This window comes from Vulpes vulpes, chromosome 14, assembly GCF_048418805.1.
Source record: "Vulpes vulpes isolate BD-2025 chromosome 14, VulVul3, whole genome shotgun sequence".
NCBI classification, from domain to species: domain Eukaryota; kingdom Metazoa; phylum Chordata; class Mammalia; order Carnivora; family Canidae; genus Vulpes; species Vulpes vulpes.
Genome location: NC_132793.1, coordinates 38,642,015 through 38,660,943, shown reverse-complemented (window position 1 = coordinate 38,660,943; position 18,929 = coordinate 38,642,015). Strand labels below are relative to the sequence as shown.

Below are 18,929 nucleotides of genomic sequence, written 5' to 3'. Positions count from 1 at the left end.
GTTTCTTTGTGAGTAGGCACTTAACCACATCCTGCCCCCTACCCTACCTCAGTGTTTGTTTTTTGTTGTTGTTGTTGCAGAAAAAGAAGGGCATTTGTTTTATAGGCATTTCTTTTATTTGGGAAGTTAGAAAATTATGTAAATAAATGAACATCTCCATTTTTCTGAACATTTTCTGCTTTGCAGAAATCATCTTTTCATAAGCAGGGGGTAGCTGAGTATTTCAGTGGTTCCTTGCTTCCTCTTTTTCTCTCCCCCAAGGGGCTGAACACATTGGAAAGGCAGCTTGATGCATTTAGCTCACATATATACAAGTGCCCATTAACTGCAATATGCCTGATGAGTCTAATTTAGACCTAACACTCTTGAAAGTCTCATTTTTTCTCTTCAATTGATAATATCTTTTATTCTCTATAATGTGGGGAGGATCTGTTTTTATGTATTTGAGGCAAGGAGTTTTACCTCTTATCCTTTGTAGTACTTAACCTGTTTTCATTGCATGAAATTTGAGTTTTGTCTTTAGATGCTCTTTTTCCTTTTTTTCCCCCAACTTAGTATCATTGATTATTTCAGTCAAAGACCCCATTTTGCTTGTCCGTTTAGCATTATTTCCAGGGGTGCTTCAGTATTTCTGTGTATTCCAGCTGTTTATAGAGTCTTTATGTTTCTCTGCATTCTTTTGTTTTATTTTTTGAGGTGTACATACACAGTTACACTTCATGGAGTTGCATCCAGCCAAGTATCCATGTTCTTCTTGTGAAGAGGCAGAGAAAATCACCTCTCCCAAGAATTTCCACCTTCTGACCAAGGGAAATGTGTCCTGAGGAGCTGTACGCAGATGGGAGGCAACTTGTTTGCTTGTTCTGCTGCTAGAGCATTGATTTAATTAGAAGACAGGCTGTGGGTGGCCATGTGCAGACAAAGAAGCACCAGACATGTCGAGCCCAGTTAGCCTGGGACAGTAAAAGTAAGTTACACTCTTTTTAAAACACTTTGGAATACTGATGCTGATTCTTGCCTTTAGTACTAAGGGGCAACTTGTAACTTACTGTTTGTGTTTACACAGTAGGTACATCTGTTCTTTTTCTAGGACCCTAGACATTAAATGTGCTTTCTAGCACAAAGTGCCTGCTTAATGGAAAAGCAGTGATTTTTTTTCCTCTAATTTTTTTTAGAATAAAAAGAAAACTGCACCAATTATTACATTCTGATTTAATTTAACACTGCATCAAAACTGTGTATTAGTTTTTGATCAAGTCAAAACACTGAAGTACAGAGCTTGTTATGTTTTACTTTGTACTGATGGGAACATGAAACACTTTTCACTTTTTTCTAGCCATTTCTTGAGGAGTTCTGTGAACCTTATAAGGTGTATTTATCTTGACTGAATCTCGAAGATATGGTCTAAGACGATACATAGCAGATCCTGAAGAACATATAGTTTTATATGTGAACCCTCATTTTGTTCTTGGAATTGTTACTCTGCAAGAACATACTACATTTTGAAATTCAGTTTTGAGCTACTAAAAGTTACACTTGGTATTAGGGTGGAATTGGTGGTAATTTGTGTTTTGGCTGTGTGGAAGCAGCTTAGGTTTATGAATTGAGTCCTGTATTAGTAGAGATACTAGATTCATTGGCCCTTAGATTTGTAGTGTTGTGTTATTGAATCATTTTGTGTATGTATGCTTGTGTGCATTTGGGGCATCAGTTTTATAATTGAACATCTACTGCTTTTGTTTTTTGTTTTTTTTTCCTTTTTTGTAATTTCTGGGCTAAGAAGCTTTTTCTGTATTCAGCAAAGTCATAGGCTGGTATCATGAAGGTCAGTTGGAAAGACTGCCCTTTGATTTTAAGTTTTTGCTCATTTTCCCAGATCCAGGCCTTTATTTAGAATCTGGAAAGGAATGAGGAAGAGACTTATGTTACATGATTTTTAGGAATTCATCAAGCTTACATCCTAATTCCTGCTCTAAAACAGAACAAAATATTGCTTCAATTTTCTTTTGTTCATATTCTCTCTGTCCGTCTCTGTTTCTCTTTAGTTCTTATGTGTGTAGTAGGCTTTATGTAAATGTTAGAATAATGCAGGATTACATCTTACTGTAGCAGAGCAAACAACTTAAAATTGAATTCTAGCATCCCACTTGATGAAAGTTCTTTGGTCATTTCCACTGCCAGGGAGTTTTTACTGGTCGTCATTCTCACTCAGGGTCTAACCTCCTGCATGGTACACACATTTCCTGGCAGTTCATGACAGACTTCTACTATAATATAGGACATCAACACTGTTAACACTTATTAGGCTTCTTAGAAAATCCAGGGTGCAGAACTTATTTTTATTTTCTTTTCTTGGAGTATGTGCAGATGTTAACATTTTCTATTGTGTTGAAGTCTTTTTAATAAAAAGAAGTAATAAAAAGTTACTACTTATAAATTAGTACTACTCTTTTCTCCCCTCCAATTCTGATCATGTTCTCACTTCACATTTGATAGAAGGATGATTTAAGTTATTATGATTCCATGGTCTGTTAGGTTCTTTTTGAGTGATGTTTCCATGTTACTGTCAACATGGTTAAAAGGTGTAAGTATTTAGATTGAAGGGAAGTGTAAGTGGATGCCAAACTTAGCTCTAAAGAAACAGCTACATTTGTCTTCTATTGTAGCTCATGTGGAAAGGACAATTTCAGGTACTGTGTGTGCTAACCTCTTCCTGGACATCGTAAAGAATCCAACTAAAACAAAGTTTAAAACTATTTCAGATGTGCAAGTCTATTGAAGCCAATATTTTATTTTAGAGATTTGTGTTGTGTTTGACAAGTAACTCTTTGTACTGCAATTCTGTGGCTTTCAATAAAAAAAAAAAAAACACATGAAAATAAACTGCTGTGATGTCGTTTTTCTGTTTTTATGTTCTATTTTTTTTTTTTTGCAAATTAGGCTGATTAATAATAGAAAGTAGATGATTATAGTTGTACAGTGCTTTTTATTAAAAATATTTTTTTGTAATAGAGAAAAGTATACTTCCATTTTTTTTGACAGAATTGTATGCCAGATTAACAACTGCTCTAATGACAAGTATCAACATTTGTTGCATTTATTCTGACATTTCTAGAAGAGTTTGGATGTTTCATGATGATCATAAAAAGTCTTAGTTCCTAATACACGTGCTGTTGTGTGTGAGGGTTTTTTTTTCTCCAACATAAAATATGTTGTCTTTTTTGTTATTGAATAGTTAAAAAAGAAATGAACTGTCGCAGATACTAAAACTGGGTATTTAATGTAACGTATTTGACTCAAATGTTCATAGAGTGTGATGCAAACAAATGTTCTCTCAACTTACATCCAGGATAGCTAAAGTATTACTTTAACACATGTTAAAAGTAGAGCAGTGTAACTATTTGGCTAGATATAATTCCGGGCTGTCTAAGTTGAGTAATTTCCTCAGGCATTCCAACTTTGATCAACCACAGCAAGAACTTTTAGTATGTCTGTAAAGCAGCCAGTGCATCTGTAAATATGTCCTGAGGTAGAGAGAATAGAGAATGCCAAAAAAAGAAAGAATACTTTCTGTTGTTAAGGAGCAGTTACAGAATGAAAATGGAAAGTTTTTTGTTTCTCTAGGAACTCTTTTTTAGATTATTGAGCCTCTGATGTGTAAGTATGCCCTGTGGTTCTGTATTAATGAATGAAAGATACTTTATTTGGGCCCAGTAAAAATGTTTTCTGGCTAACTGCTGCTGAACTTAGTGGTTAGAGTCCATTAATTCTTAAACTTTACAGTCTTTATTAATGTAATGTCAATTGGCTAAAAACCTAAAATAAACAATAGTGCATATCAGTCAAATGTGTCTTGTGCCCACATGGTCTTGTTTTACAGAATAATTCTAAGAACAGGCAGTGTCACTACAGAAATCATCTCATATACCTTTGTTTTTCCACACATGGATGAAAATAGGTTTTCTGGGTTTTAGTGACCTGAAAATGAATTTGCAAATACCTTCTGGTTTCTATATACAAACATTAAGAATATTTATAATGGTAAGTTGCCCTGTGCTATGTTGGGAGCTGCACACGTCTCCTGTATTTTTTGACACACCATGCTCTTATCAAATGGATATCACTTGCCTGGAGATCTTTTTTTTTTTTTTTTTTTTTTTTAGAGATTTTATTTATTCATGAAAGACACACAGAGAAAGAGAGAGAGAGAGAGAGGCAGAGACATAGGCAGAGGGAGAAGCAGGCTCTATGCAGGGAGCCTGATGTGGGACTTGATCCTGGGTCTACAGGATCACACCCTGGGCTGAAGGCAGGGGCTAAACTGCTGAGCCACCCAGGCTGCCCGCCTTGAGATCTTTTAAAGAGTTAACAACTACTTGCCTACTGGATATATATATTTTTTATATAAATTTATTTTTTATTGGTGTTCAATTTGCCAACATACAGAGTAACACCCAGTGCTCATCCCATCAAGTGCCCCCCTCAGTGCCCGTCCCCATTCACCCCCACGCCCCGCCCTCCTCCCCTTCCACCACCCCTAGTTCATTTCCCAGAGTTAGGAGTCTTAATGTTCTGTCTCCCTTTCTGATATTTCCTACCCATTTCTTCTCCCCTCCCTTCTATTCCCTTTCACTATTATTTATATCCCCAAATGATTGCCTACTGGATATTAAATCAAATGTTCTGTGTAGCTTCTTTCTGACCTTGTTTTCTGTAGCCCTGTGATACCAGATACCATGACCTCTAATTAGTCCCAGTTGTGAAAATTCTGCTTTTTAGGTCAATATTGTATCAAACATTAGGATGAATCCATAGTCTTGTAATTTCCATGTGGCAGAGCTCTATGATTGTCCACATTTTTCAATTACTCAAAACAAGGTTAACACAGGTAAATTAACTAATAGTAAAAAAAAAAAAGTTTTTATCTTCTTTTCATAGAGTATTTTTTTTTCCATAAATGGACAAAAGGCAGTATAATTGATAGATTTATGGCTTTTAAACCCATCCCCTATATCCTGAAAGAGGTGCAGACAAATGGTGAATGGGCAAGTTATGGAGGGTGGGTAGGGGAAGGATAAGGCCTGGGAAAGCTAATTGTGATTTCATAGGCAGGGTACCAGATTTCTGAGTTGGTTACCTTGTTATTATTTCTCCAAGAATTTTTCTTCTTGTAAATATTGTCCATCTGAATGCTATAATTTTTGAAAAACTTAATAGTTGTTTGATTTCATGTGCCTACTGCCTTGATCTTGAAATCACTAGAGTTCACGCTGAAATGAGAGCCAACTTTTATAAATTATGTGGGATCTGCTATCTAATTTATAGACAGATTCTTACTATCTTTTAATTATTTTACCTGATTCTCTTTGTCAGTTTTTGCACTGCCCCCTGCTCCCCCCACCATGTAATTGTGTAAGTTTTATGAGAGTGTGTGTTTTGTTTTTTGTTTTTCTGCTCCAAACTACTAGCCCCAAAGAGAGTATCATGTTTTATCATTTTGATAATGGCAGTTCACTATTAAAGTTGTAGATTAAGTTGACTTGACTAATAGTGACTAAGGTAGTCTTGAGAAAAATACCATGATTCATCATTCTTGTGGATTCTGGGTAGAAAGCTTAACTGACTCATTTGTAGAAGCAAAAACGTATTATAAATTCCAATCATTATAATCAGAAAATATGTGGCATTTCTGACCACTAATCTGGCTCTTCTTAGTAAATTGTGTTGACACATGGTAATTAGACTACAGTGCAGGTTAAGTGGCCTACTTCTGTATTTATACTCCTTGTTTAAGTAGCAAGAAGGAAGAATATTCAATATTTTAAATATCCAACTAAATATCAGAATGAAATGATTTGTTTGAATTGACATTTTTTTTTTAAAAGATATTTATTCATGAGAGACACACAGAGGCAGAAACATAGGCAGGAGGAGAAGCAGGCACCCTGTGGGGAGCCCAATATAGCACTCTTTCCCAGGACCCTGGGGCCATGACCTGAGCCAAAGGCAGACGCTCAACCACTGAACCTTCCAGGTTCCCCAGAACTGGCATTTATGTCAAAGAGCTCCTTTGCCTGAAATCTGTATTGTATATTCAGTTTTCACTGAAGACAGCAAAGTTCAGATTTTACATCAGAAGCTTGATAGCTTATTAATTGTTGGGCCCATGGTTGCAGAAGGGACAGTTCACAGATATGTGTTGATTGGCCCATAGATTAGTTCTTAAAAATTAGAATTTGTTGCCAACATTTAAAAGTTAGGAGACTAAAAAATCTGGATTTCTAACTTCTCTTGAAAAAATGAGACCTGGCCATGTGGAACATGCATTCTCTCAGGGCTTCTGTCTGCTAGGGCTAAGTGACAGCTGCCACTTTTGAACTATAGGAGGGTTTGTAATTAAGACTGTATTTCAGGGCAGCCCTGGTGGTGCAGCGGTTTGGCGCCGCCTGCAGCCTGGGGTGTGATCCTGGAGACTTAGGATCGAGTCCCGCATTGAGCTCCCTGCATGGAGCCTGCTTCTCTTCCTCTGCCTGTGTCTCTGCCTCTCTCTCTGTGTCTATGAATAAATAAATAAAATCTTAAAAAAAAAAAAGACTGTATTTCAGCTCAAGGTAAAGCTGAAAAGAAGGCTTGGGCAGATACACAAACTTTTGTCTTGTGGGATGGACCAAGAAAATGAATTGATAGCTTAGCAGAGATTTCTATCAGAAGTAAGAGTAAAACTGGAATGAGCTTTGATTTAATTTTTTGCAATTGGAATTGGATTGAAATATTAACTTACTATTTTGAAAATGAACTTCAAACTAAAGAGTTTTCAAAAAATTTCCCATTGGAGCAGTTTGAATCAGAACCAAAGTATCTCACTCCAAAGAGTTTAGAGCTGGAGCTAAAGCAGATCAAAATACTGTATGACCCAACTAAGCTAGGAACTAAAGGAACTAAATTGTTCCTTTATTTACTTCTTGTCTTAGGAGTAAAATATTATTTTCAGTGTTTGTGGCAAAGAATGTACTAGAAATGACCCTAAGTACAAGCATATTGCACTGATTTCTGAACTTTGTCTTGCTAACTTCCTAAAGGATATTTAGCTTCTAACATCATTTATCTTATCTTGATTCTACTACTATTTAATGAAAAACATACTTAGAAAAATTGTTGACTTGCACATAGTATTTGTGGCTGTATCTGTGATGATTACCCAGAAAGCTTTGTATGTCCTTTTCAGTAATTCTCTCATTTGATTAATCTTTTTCCAATTCAACAAATTTTTCTTCAATAAAAGTTGAATCTTGGCTCCCAAAGTGGTTAGCTTTTGTAGCCTCTCAGTTCATTTGTGTTTTCTTGCTTTCCACCTCTTCCATACTGTTGCTGATAGATGCCTTTATTTTTTAAGATTTTAAAAAAGATTTTATTTATTTATTTGGAAGAGAGAGAGAGAGCGGGGGTGGGGGAGCAGAGGGAGAAGCAGACTCTTCTAAGTAAATAATCTTAAAAAATGTATAAACTACATTATAGTTCCAAAACTTTTTATATTTTTTCTTTATTTTTAATTTTTTATTCATGAGAGACACACAGAGAGAGGCAGAGACACAGGCAGAGGGAAAAGTAGGCTCTATGCAGGGAGCCTGACATGGGACTCGATCCTGGGACTCTGGGATCATGTCCTGAGCCAAAGGCAGATGCTCAATCGCTGAGCCACCCAGGCGTACCAGTTCCAAAACTTTTTAATGAAGTGTAATATACACATAGAAAAATATACACATTTATTGTAATGGACAGTTCCTTGAATTTTTTAGAGTGAACATATCCTCATGGAACCTGCACCCAGATGAGGAAACACAACATTTGCAGCTCTCCAGAAGGCTACTTATGCTTCCTTATAGTCACTCCAGGGTAAAGCCGCATCTGAAATGGAATTGTGCTGTTTGTTAGTCTTGAGTCTGCTTTTTTTGGTTTTTAATTGACGTGAAATTCATAGAACACAAAATTACTAATTTTAGAGTAATTCAGTGGCATTCAAACATTCATAATACTGTACCACTACCACCTTCTGTCTTGTTCTGGAAACATTTTTCTCCCTCCAAAGGGAACCCTGTACCATTAAGCAGTTGCTTTCCATTCCTGCTTCTCCTAGCCCCACAGTAACCACCAATCTGCTTTGTGTCTCTATGGGTTTACCTATACTGGATATTTCATATAAAGGAAATCATACAATATGTGATGTTTTGTTTTGACTTCTTTAACTTAGCATAATGTTTTTAAGGTTCTTTCATATCATAGCATGTATCAGTACTTCATTCCCTTTTATAGAGTATTATTCAACATTGTTCACGATTAGGACACAATTTGTTTATCCCTTCATCTATTGGTAGACAATCCAAGTTATTTCTACTTTTTCACAGTTGAGAAAAGTATTGCTGTGAACATTCTGTACAAGTATTTGTTTGAGTACCAAATTGTTAGGTCATACTAACTGCATGTTTAACTTTTTGTGGATTCATCAAACTGTTTCCACGGCAGCTGACCCATTACATATTACCAATAGTAGTGTATAGTTTCTCTATGTTCTTGCCAGCACTTGCTCTTTTTTTGTCTTTGTGATTATGGCCATCCTCATAGATGTGAGGTGGTATATCATTGTGGCTATGATTTTTATTTCTCTAATGATTAATGATGTTGAGCATCTTTTCATGTGCCTGTTGACCATTTGTCTATCTTCTTTTCAAAGAAATGTCAATTGAAGTCTATTCAAGTCCTTTGGCCATTTTTGAATTGGGTTGTTTATTGGTTATTACTGAAAGTTGTAGGAGTTCTTTTTTTTTTTTTTAAAGAATTTTATTTTATTTATGATAGTCACAGAGAGAGAAAGAGAGAGAGAGGCAGAGACACAGGCAGAGGGAGAAGCAGGCTCCATGCACTGGGAGCCCAATGTGGGATTCGATCCCGGGTCTCCAGGATCGCGCCCTGGGCCAAAGGCAGGTGCCAAACCGCTGCGCCACCCAGGGATCCCAAGTTGTAGGAGTTCTTAATATGTTCCAGATACTATATTAATATTTCAAGTCTGAAATTATGTCAAAATAAACACTTGAAAGGAAAAATAAAATTGTAACTACTCCCATAGTTTTGTCTTTTCATTATGGCCCTCTGTCCATGCCCAGTACCCCTATCTCTTGGCCTGTTTCATTTTTCTCCATCATATATACTTCTATGTCATATGCCATCTAATATATTTTATTTCTATTGTCTGTCTCCCTTAGCTAGAATGGAGGCTCCATGTGGGAAGGATATTTTTCTGTATCCCCTAATTTTGCTGTATCCTCATGGTTTACATAATGGATTTACAAATTATGGCCTGAAAGCCAAATCTGGACTGCTGCCTGTTTTTGAATGGTCCGCAAGCTAAAAATTATTTTTAGGGATCCCTGGGTGGCGCAGTGGTTTAGTGCCTGCCTTTGGCCCAGGGTGTGATCCTGGAGACCCGGGATCGAATCCCACGTCGGGCTCCCGGTGCATAGAGCCTGCTTCTCCCTCTGCCTGTGTCTCTGCCTCTCTCTCTCATTCTCTCTCTCTCTCTCTGTGTGACTATCATAAATTAAAAAAAAAAAAATGATTTTTATCTTTTTAAATGGTTGGAAAAAAAATCAAAAGAAGAATAATGTTTCATTACACCAGAAAATTATACGAAATTTAAATTTCAGCGTTTATAAATGAAATTTTATTGGAACAAAGCCATGCTTATTCATTTTTGTATTTTCTCTGGTTGCTTTCATGCTACAAAGGCAGAGTTGAGTAGTTGTAGAATTGCCTGTGTGTCCCACGAAGCCTGAACTATATATATAACTGGTGCTTTACAGAAATATTTGCCTGGCATATAGGTATCTAGTAAATATTTGTTAAATTAATGAGACTTAACCTATACCACCACACAGGAATCTAAATTGGAAATCTTTCAGTAATCCAGTTCTCGAAAGTTTGACCTTAATTAGCTGCTAACCAACCAAACAAAAAATCCCTAAATGATTTTTTGGTAATATATTTTCATTGGTCTGTATTTATCCTGTAAATAGTGAGAATTGATGATAAAATACCAGGGAATTTGTAATTCTTAGGAGAGTGTCAGCTAGGGTAAGTGTACCACACAGGTTTTACCAGTGTTAGTTTAAAAAAGACTATAACAACATGGGTATATATCCTGTTTTTATTACTCTTTAAAAATTCAGCAAATTGTTTTACAAGCTGTTTGCTTTTTCCTTCTTTCTCATCAGCTTTAGATTAATAAAGCTACCTGCTTATTAATGAAGGCAATAAAATAATTTTGATATACTTAATTTGAATAAGAAGCCATATCATCACATAATTTTATTCTACTGTGTTTTATTCATCTAATGATGTTTGTTGATTTGCATTAGAATAATGATATTATACTGACATTAGTAATTTCCTATAAATGTCTAACTTCTTAAAGGAAGATTAGAAATTGGACAAATACAAATCATTTTGTATAAAAATGATATTATAACGTGCCAGTCTATTTTTTTTTTTAAGATTTTATTTATTCATGAAAGACACACAGAGAGAGGCAGAGACATAGGCTGAGGAAGAAGCAGGCTCCCTGCATGGAGCCTGATGTGGGACTCCGAACACAGGACCCTGGGATCACGCCTTGAGCCAAAGGCAGACGCTCAACCACTGAGCCACCCAGGCGTCCTGCCAGTCTAGTTTTTGTATAACATTTGAAAGCTAAATTCCTTGCGTCTGTAAGAGCTGTTAATAGAGGTCTCATAATAGATCCCCAGAGGTACAGTATACTCTATAGCCTTGCAAACAGTTCTTATTTTATGTATTCAGCAAAGGACATTAAATGGGTAATGCAGGTTGTGGTTTATAGTGAAAGAGTAATGTTTTGCAGATCTTCGCTTGGCTTGGTGTTTCCAAATTTTAAGAGGAAAGGGTTTACGTGTCATGATGGGAGTGTAGCTCCTGACTTACATTCTTGGCTTTTCCCACTCTCTGCTAGGTCAAGCAGAGGGATCTTATTTTTTAAACTTTTGTCTCCTCTGAAAGTTATGAGTATGCTTAAAAAATACTTTGCTTTTAAAATTTCATCTTTTAGAAACTCAAAGTGCTATTGCTTGAATTTATATCATCTCTCTTTTAATTGTGAAAAGTTTGGATTCTTGATACTCTTACCTTATTCTGGCGTTTCTCTGTAAGAGTAACTTGCAAGAATCACTAAGTGTCAGCTTAAGGGATTGTAGTTCACAGTGATCAATTATTCTGTTTATATCTAGGTGTAATTAACTCCTGTTCATTCATCCTGCAAATATTTATTGAGTACCTACTAAATGATAAACATTACATTAGACATTGGGATGCAACACCTTTTAAAAAGACAAAATTACTGTACTTATGGGGCTTAACATTCTATGGAGAGAATTAGATAGACAAAAAGTACATATAATGTCAGGTAGTAAAAAGTGCCATAAAGAAGGATAAGATAGAGGAAAAAAATAATTGGAGAAGTAGGTGAAATGCTAATAACTCAATAAGGGGAGGGTCCTTTGATACCATTTGAGTAGAGACCTGAATGAAATGGAGGAAAAAGCCATATGAAGATGTTGGGAAAGGGAGTTTTTGGTTACAGGGAAAGAAAAGTACCCTATCATCCCTTTTTATTCCATTTTATTCTTCTTTATAACACTTATCACCATGGGACATCAGCTATTTATACGTGTGTGTATGTTTCTGCACACAATCATGTGCACAGTCTTTATTTATTGGCTTTTTTCTCCTATTAGAGTCACTCACTAAGCTCAGCATTTCAAAGGAATAAATAAATAAACGTAAAAGCCCTGGGGTGGGAATGTACTCTGTGCTCATGGAATTGCAAGAAGTCAATGTGGCTGGTACATAGGATGTAGAATGTGTGAGGAAGGGGCCAGATCATGTAGGGCTTTGTAAACGTTGGAAATTAGGACTTTAGATTTTATTCTAAGTATTATGGGAAACATTGTAGGTTTTTGAAAATGAGAGTAATAGGATCTGACAGATTTTAGAAGGATTGCTTGCTACTAATTGAGCATAATGATTTCTAGTTGTACAAAGTGATTCAGATCAGAAAATCAACAAATGACATTTAAAAAACATATTTTTTATGACGGAAAAATTAGTATGTAGGTGATCAGTTTATATCAAGTGAGGGGTACACTTTTTTTTGTCAGTTTTATCAAGGTATAATTTATATACAAAATTCACCAATTTTAGGTGTATAATTTGATGTTATGACAAATGTATACAATCATGTAACTGCCAGTACAATCATGATATATAACATTTCCATCACCTCCAAAATTCTGTCTTCATGCCTATCTGCAGTGGATCCCTTTCTCTCAGTGGCCCCTGGCAACCAATGTCTGCTTTTTATTATAATTTGACCTTTTCCAGAATTTGGAGTAAATAGAATCATGTATAATATTTGGTCTTTTGTGAGTGGCTTCTTTCATTAGTATAGTGCTTTTGATATTCCTTCATATTGTTGAGTATATTAGGGGTTTATTCCTTTATTGCTGAGTAGTATTTCATTGTGTTGATACATTATAATTTGTTTCTATGTACTAGTTGATGGGCATTTGGGCTGTTTCCGTTTTTTGGCTGTTCTAATTAAAGCTGATATGAACATTTCTATTCAAGTCTTTATGTGGACATATGCTATCATTTTTTTTTTGGATAAATACTCAGGAGTAGAATTTCTGGATCTATGGTAAGTATATGCTTAACTTTAAAGAAACTGCCAAGCTATTTGCTATTTTCATTCTCACTAGCAATGGATGAGGGCTGCAGTTGTTCCACATTCTTGCCAATACTTAATATTGCCTGTTTTTTTTAATTTTAGCCATTTTATTATTTTATTATAATTTTAATTTTAGCCACGCTAGAGGTCATGTAGTGGTTTTAACTTGCATTTCCTTAATGGCTAATGATGTTATGCATCTTTTCATATGTTATTTGCAATCAGTACACAAAATGGTTTGCCTTTTAGGGATGCCTGGGTGGTGATCCTGGACCTGGATGCCTCAGGGTGTGATCCCCAACTCCTGGGATCGAGTCCCGCATTGCGCTTCCTGCATGGAGCCTGCTTCTCCCTCTGCCTGTGTCTCTGCCATTCTCTCTCTCTTTCTGTCTCTCTCTCTGTGTCTCTCACGAATAAATAAATAAATTCTTTAAAAAAAATTGTTTGCCTTTTAAAAACTTTGGATTTTTGTCTTATTGAGGTGTGCAGATTTTTTATATATCCCGGATATAAGTCCTTTACCTTTTTGTATGTTTTGTAGAATTTTTCTCCCAAGTTGTGGGTTTATTTTTTTATTATTTTACTTTATTTTTAAAAGATTTTATTTCTTTATTTAGGAGAGACACAGAGAGAGTGGTAGACACACAGGCAGAGGGAGAAGCAGGCTCCCTGTGGGGATCCTGATGATCCCCAGGACCCTGGGATCATGACCTGAGCCAAAGGCAGATGCTCAACTACTGAGCCACCCAGGTGCCCCTGATTGATTTTTTTAAAAGAAACTTTTAATTTTAAAATTGTTTGGATTTAAAGAAAAGTTCAGAAGATAGTATAGAAAATTCCCATATACTCAACACCTGATTTCCCCTATTATTAACATTTATATTAGTATATTTTTCTCAACTAATTAACCTGATTTGATAGATTATAATTTTTTTTTTTTAAATTTTTATTTATTTATGATAGTCACAGAGAGAGAGAGAGAGAGGCAGAGACACAGGCAGAGGGAGAAGCAGGCTCCATGCACCGGGAGCCCGACGTGGGATTCGATCCCGGGTCTCCAGGATCGCGCCCTGGGCCAAAGGCAGGCGCCAAACCGCTGCGCCACCCAGGGATCCCCTGATAGATTATAATTAACTAAAGTCCATACTTCCTTCAAATTTCCTTCATTTTTACCTAATGAAAATACTTTTTCTGTTCCAAAGCGTTTTTCACCTTAGATTATTATATCTTAGAAGTTCAATTTATTTTTTTATAGCTCCTTTTCTTTCCTTTTTACCCTCGTGTTTTCCTATACCCATGTGAACATATAGAGTATGTTTAGAAGAGTGATATTAACATTGTTAGCTAGCACTGGAATTGTTTGCTAATTCTATCGTTTGTCATTTCTTCCGGTAATAAGCCATAGTTTTCTGCTTATTTACATGTCTGGTCATCTTTGGTTTTATACTAAACATTGTGAATTTTATATCTTTGGGAATTGGGTATTTTACAACTGTGCTTTGGGACACTTGTTCGTGTAAATCATTTTGATATTTTTGAGGCTTGCTCTAAAACTTTTTTAGTGCAGGTCTAGAGTAAGCTTTCTAAGGCTAATTTGGTTTGATTTTTGTGGCATTTTCTTCTGAGCTTACCCTGATAGCCTCACTCTGGCTGATGGGAAGACAACTTATTTTCACTTTTGTGTGAACTCCAGAAATTGGTCAGCTTACTGTTTTCCAGGGCTTTTTCCTTTGGCCTTGGTAGTTCCCTAATAAATATGTGCAGACTAATACTTAAAGACTCTGAATCTCTGGACTTCTCTGTATGTAACTCTTTCCTCTTTGTACCCTGTACTGCATATTCTAGCCTTCCTGGCTTCCTTAAACTCATAACGTTGTCTCCTCAACTCTGGAGGATCATTGGCTCTCTTTTGGGTTTCTCTTCACTGTGCTATGGCCTGGAAAGTATCTCTGGGAATTAAGTTGAGGCATCTGATTTGTGTCCCGTCTTTCAGGATCATAGTCCTGTGCTGGCTATTGATTGAAGTCCACTTGTTATATATTTTGCCTGATTTTCTAGTTAGAAGATAAATATAATCCCTATTATGCCTTAATTGTCAGAAGCAGAAGTGCAGTAGACATACTTTTGAAGTTATCAATATATATGTCTACTTAAAATTTTTTTTTAATTTTTAAGTAATCTCTGTACTGTATGTGGGGCTCAAACTTATACCCCCCCAAATCAAGAGTCACATGCCTTACTGATTGAGCCAGGCAGGTGCCCCTGAAATTATTTATATATTTTGAAGCAGGAGAAATATTTTTGAAAAAAATTGCTTCTAAGATATCCTTTAATTTTCTTATATACTTTTTCTTATGTATTTTTAAAATGTCAAATTTAAACCATCATGCAGTAGTCATTTTCAGAATAACTTTGTTTGTGATTTCCAATTGGATTATGTTAAAAATTTTGCAGAGCTGATTAACCGATATATTACATTTCAAAGATTGTTGAGATAGTGTATACACTGGTATGATCTTATGTGATAATTACTACATATAGGTAGATGCTTTATATTTTTCTCACATTTTAGTTCCTTTTCTATACTTTGAAGATACACATGCCTAGGCAAGGGAGGTTATATGCAGTTAAAAAAAAACAAACAAACAAAAACAAAAACCCCAAACCTTTGTAATGTGGTAATTTACTTGCTAATAATCTCTTTTGCTCTGTTCTCAAAGTATGAAATGATCCAGGGCAAGAATTCAGTCTTCGTCTGTTAAACCATAATCTTTCTTTGGTTGTCATCTCTTTCCCAAGATTTAATTATTAACTGATTTAACTACAAATATTAGCTTGGAAGACCTTAATCAAAATCCTTAGGTCTAATTATGCATACTCTTCTCCATCTTATAAAATGCCTTTTCTTACTCATGGTTTTATTTATCTCTCTAGTTTCACAGTTCTGATCCTTTTCCCTCTTCTCTCTCTCTCTCTTTTTCTATTCCTACTACTATAATTTCCATGCCAGGTAGTTAGTATTTTAAGCGTATGTTGTAAAATAGCCGTCAGTTTGGTCTCACTGATTTCAGTCCACTCCTCTTCATTATCATTCAACATGTGAATGTCAGTTTGTTTCCTTTACTGATATACCCATCTTGACTTTCTCTTATACAGAAAGTTTGACTAGCTTCTTAGTGTTTTTAAAGTCAGGTTCAGATTCTGATGAACAGCATATCTCAATCTTTGTATTTGGCTCCAGTAAATACTTTTTTGTTGAATGTGTCTTCTGTGACTCTGACACTTTTCTATTGCCTATATGTTGCTCATGTCATTTCCACCAATTGGAATTTTATAGCTTCTTGGCTAGGTTTTGCTTTTAACATCCTTCAGGAAGCCTGTTTTGAACTTCTCTGTCTCACAGTAGGCCATTTCCTTTTGGGTGCTCAAAGCCTTATCTATTCATTTCTATTTAATTATATAACCATTTTGTTATTTTCTCTCCTGTGATCTTACTTTAAAAATTCTGTGGACTGGGACGCCTGGGTGGCTTAGTGGTTGAGCGTCTGCCTTTGGCCCAGGACATGATCCTGGAGTCCCGGGTTTGAGTCCCACATCAGGCTCCCTGCATGGAGCCTGCTTCTCCCTCTGCCTGTGTCTCTGCCTCTCTCTGTGTGTGTCTCTCATGAATAAATAAATAAAATCTTAAAAAAAAAAAAAGTCCTGCGGACTGTTAGGTTATTTAGCTGCATTAGGACAAAAGCCTATTCTCTAATCCCTGACCCCTTTGCTGTAATTGTAGGTACATATTAAAAAGGTTTAATGTTATGATCAGTTTTCTTGGATCTTGTAGAAAATACAGGAAACTGGGGACATTTGTAGATGGTATGAGGCATTTGATGATCCATAGGTTGATGCAGATTTGCCCTAGTTTCTTAGATAATATTGGTCTTACCTTAGAACAGTTAGTTTTCTGGATTGACTCAGTTTTCTAGAATGTGTGGTAGAGTTGTTCATTTTTATGGCCTTCAGTTATTTTGGAATAGGCCTTTCATCTATGTAGTGACTCTAAGGAGCATCAATCGTTCCACCCCTGGCTCTTCTTCTTTTTTTTTTTTTAATGAAGTCTTTTGTCCCCATGAATGAAGTCTTTTGTCCCCATTTTTATTTTTATTGTAAGATTTTATATTGTTAGTATTTTCCCCATATTTGTGGTTGGAGATCATAAATGATACTGTCTTGACATAGCAAGACTAGTGGTATGTTTTTTTTTTTTTTAAGATTTATTTATAATTGACATAGAGAGAGAGAGAGAGAGAGGCAGAGACACAGGCAGAGGGAGAAGCAGGCCCCACGTAGGGAGCCCGATATGGGACTCGATCCCGTGACCTCAGGATCATGCCCTGGGCCAAAGGCAGGCGCTAAACTGCTGAGCCACCCAGGGCTCCCCTGTATGTGTTTTTAAAAACTTTATCCACAGTATTAGAAAAATAAGGCAGTGTTTTTCTTTTAGGTTTCAAATACATGTCTCGCTTCTGATTCTAGGTCTTTATGTTCTGTGTAGTCTGCTGACATAAGCTTTTTTTCCTTCATAATATCTTTTTTTTTTTTTTAAGATTTATTTATTGAGAGGGAGAGAGCTCAGAGAGAAAGAGAGGGAGGGAGAGAGAAGGGGAGAAGGGGGAGAGGAGAGAGGAAAGTGAAAGGGAGAGAATCTCCAACAGGCTCCATGCTCAGTGCGGAGCCTGTTGAGGGGTTCCATGTCATCACCCTGAGATTATGACCTGAGCTGAAATCAACCAACTGGGCCACCCAGATGTTCCTTCACAATATTTTTTTAAAGATATAATTCATATACCATAAAATTCACCCTTTTGTAGTATACAATTCAATTGGTTTTTAGTATATTCATAAAGTTCTGCAGCCATCACACCATCTAATTTTAGCTCATCTAAGTCACTCCAAAAAGAAACAGTACGTATTAGCTGTCACTCCCCATTCCCCCTTCTGCAACCTCTAGCAATCACTAATCTACTTTATGCTACTTTATGGGTTCACCTATTCTGGATATATAAATTGGATCATCTAGCATGTGATCTTTTGTGACTGGCTTCTTTGACTTAGCATAATGTTTTTAAGGTTCATCCATATTTTGCCATGTATCAGTACTTCATTACTTTTTACTACCAATTAATACTCCATTGTATAGATATACCATGTTTTACTTATTTATTCATCAGTTGGTGGGCATTTGAGTTGTTTTCAGAAATGCTGGTGTATGAGTATTAAATAAGCTGTTGTGAATATATGATACAAGTTTTGTGTAGACAATTCATTTCTCTTGGATATATAACTAGAAATGAAACTGTTGGGTCAAATGGTAACTTTATGTTTAAGTTTTTGAGGGGCTTCCAGATGCTTTCCAAAGTGGGTGTACCATTTTACATTCCTACCAGCAGTGTAAAAGGGTTCTAATTTCTTTATATCCTTACCAACACATCTTTATGATTCTTTTTAATGTTATTGTAAGTGAATTGTGGGTATGAAGTAGTAGTTTATAGTGGTTTTGATTTGCCTTTTCTTGATGGGTAATGATGTTGATCATCTTTTCATGTGCTTATTGGCCATTTATATATCTTCTTTGGAGAAACATTCATTCATATCCTTTATCCATTTTAAAATTGTGTTTTTATTTCAGAGTTGTGAGAAGTTTTTATATATCCTGTATACAAATCTTTTATCAGATAAATGATTTACAGTCCCCCACCCCCATTGTATGAGTTTTTCTATCTTTTTTTATTATGTATTTTGAAACCCAAAAGTTTTTATTTTATTTTTTAAATTTTTTTTCCAAAAGTTTTTAATTTTGATGATGTCCAATTTATCTGGTTTTTTTCTTTGGTTGCTTGTGCTTTTAGTGTCATGTCTAGGAAACCACTGTCTAATCTGAGGTCATAAGCTTTGCCCCAATGTTTTCTTTGAATGGTTTTATAAGTTTCAACTCTTACATTTAGGTCTTTGATCCACTTGGAGTTAATTTTTGTATATGGTGTGAAATAAGATTGATCTTTGTTCTCTTGAACATCCAGTTCCAGCTCCACTTATGCAAGTCTATTTATTCTTTCTTTGTTAAATTAATTCTGGTATTGTTGTTGAATTG

The 18,929-nt window shown here is 35.8% G+C and overlaps 1 protein-coding gene across 14 annotated transcripts in view; it reads left to right on the top strand.

The window, feature by feature from the left end:
• The window catches only part of TASP1 (taspase 1), a 349,892-nt gene that overhangs the window by 23,378 nt on the left and 307,585 nt on the right, over positions 1–18,929 (top strand). For 2 of the 14 annotated variants that reach the window (XM_026002405.2, XM_072736409.1), the window contains exon 5: positions 697–967. The exons of the other annotated variants lie outside the window; for them this stretch is intronic. The gene's annotated coding sequence lies outside the window, so the exon portion shown is untranslated. The remainder of the gene's footprint in view (positions 1–696; positions 968–18,929) is intronic. 14 annotated transcript variants of the gene reach the window in all.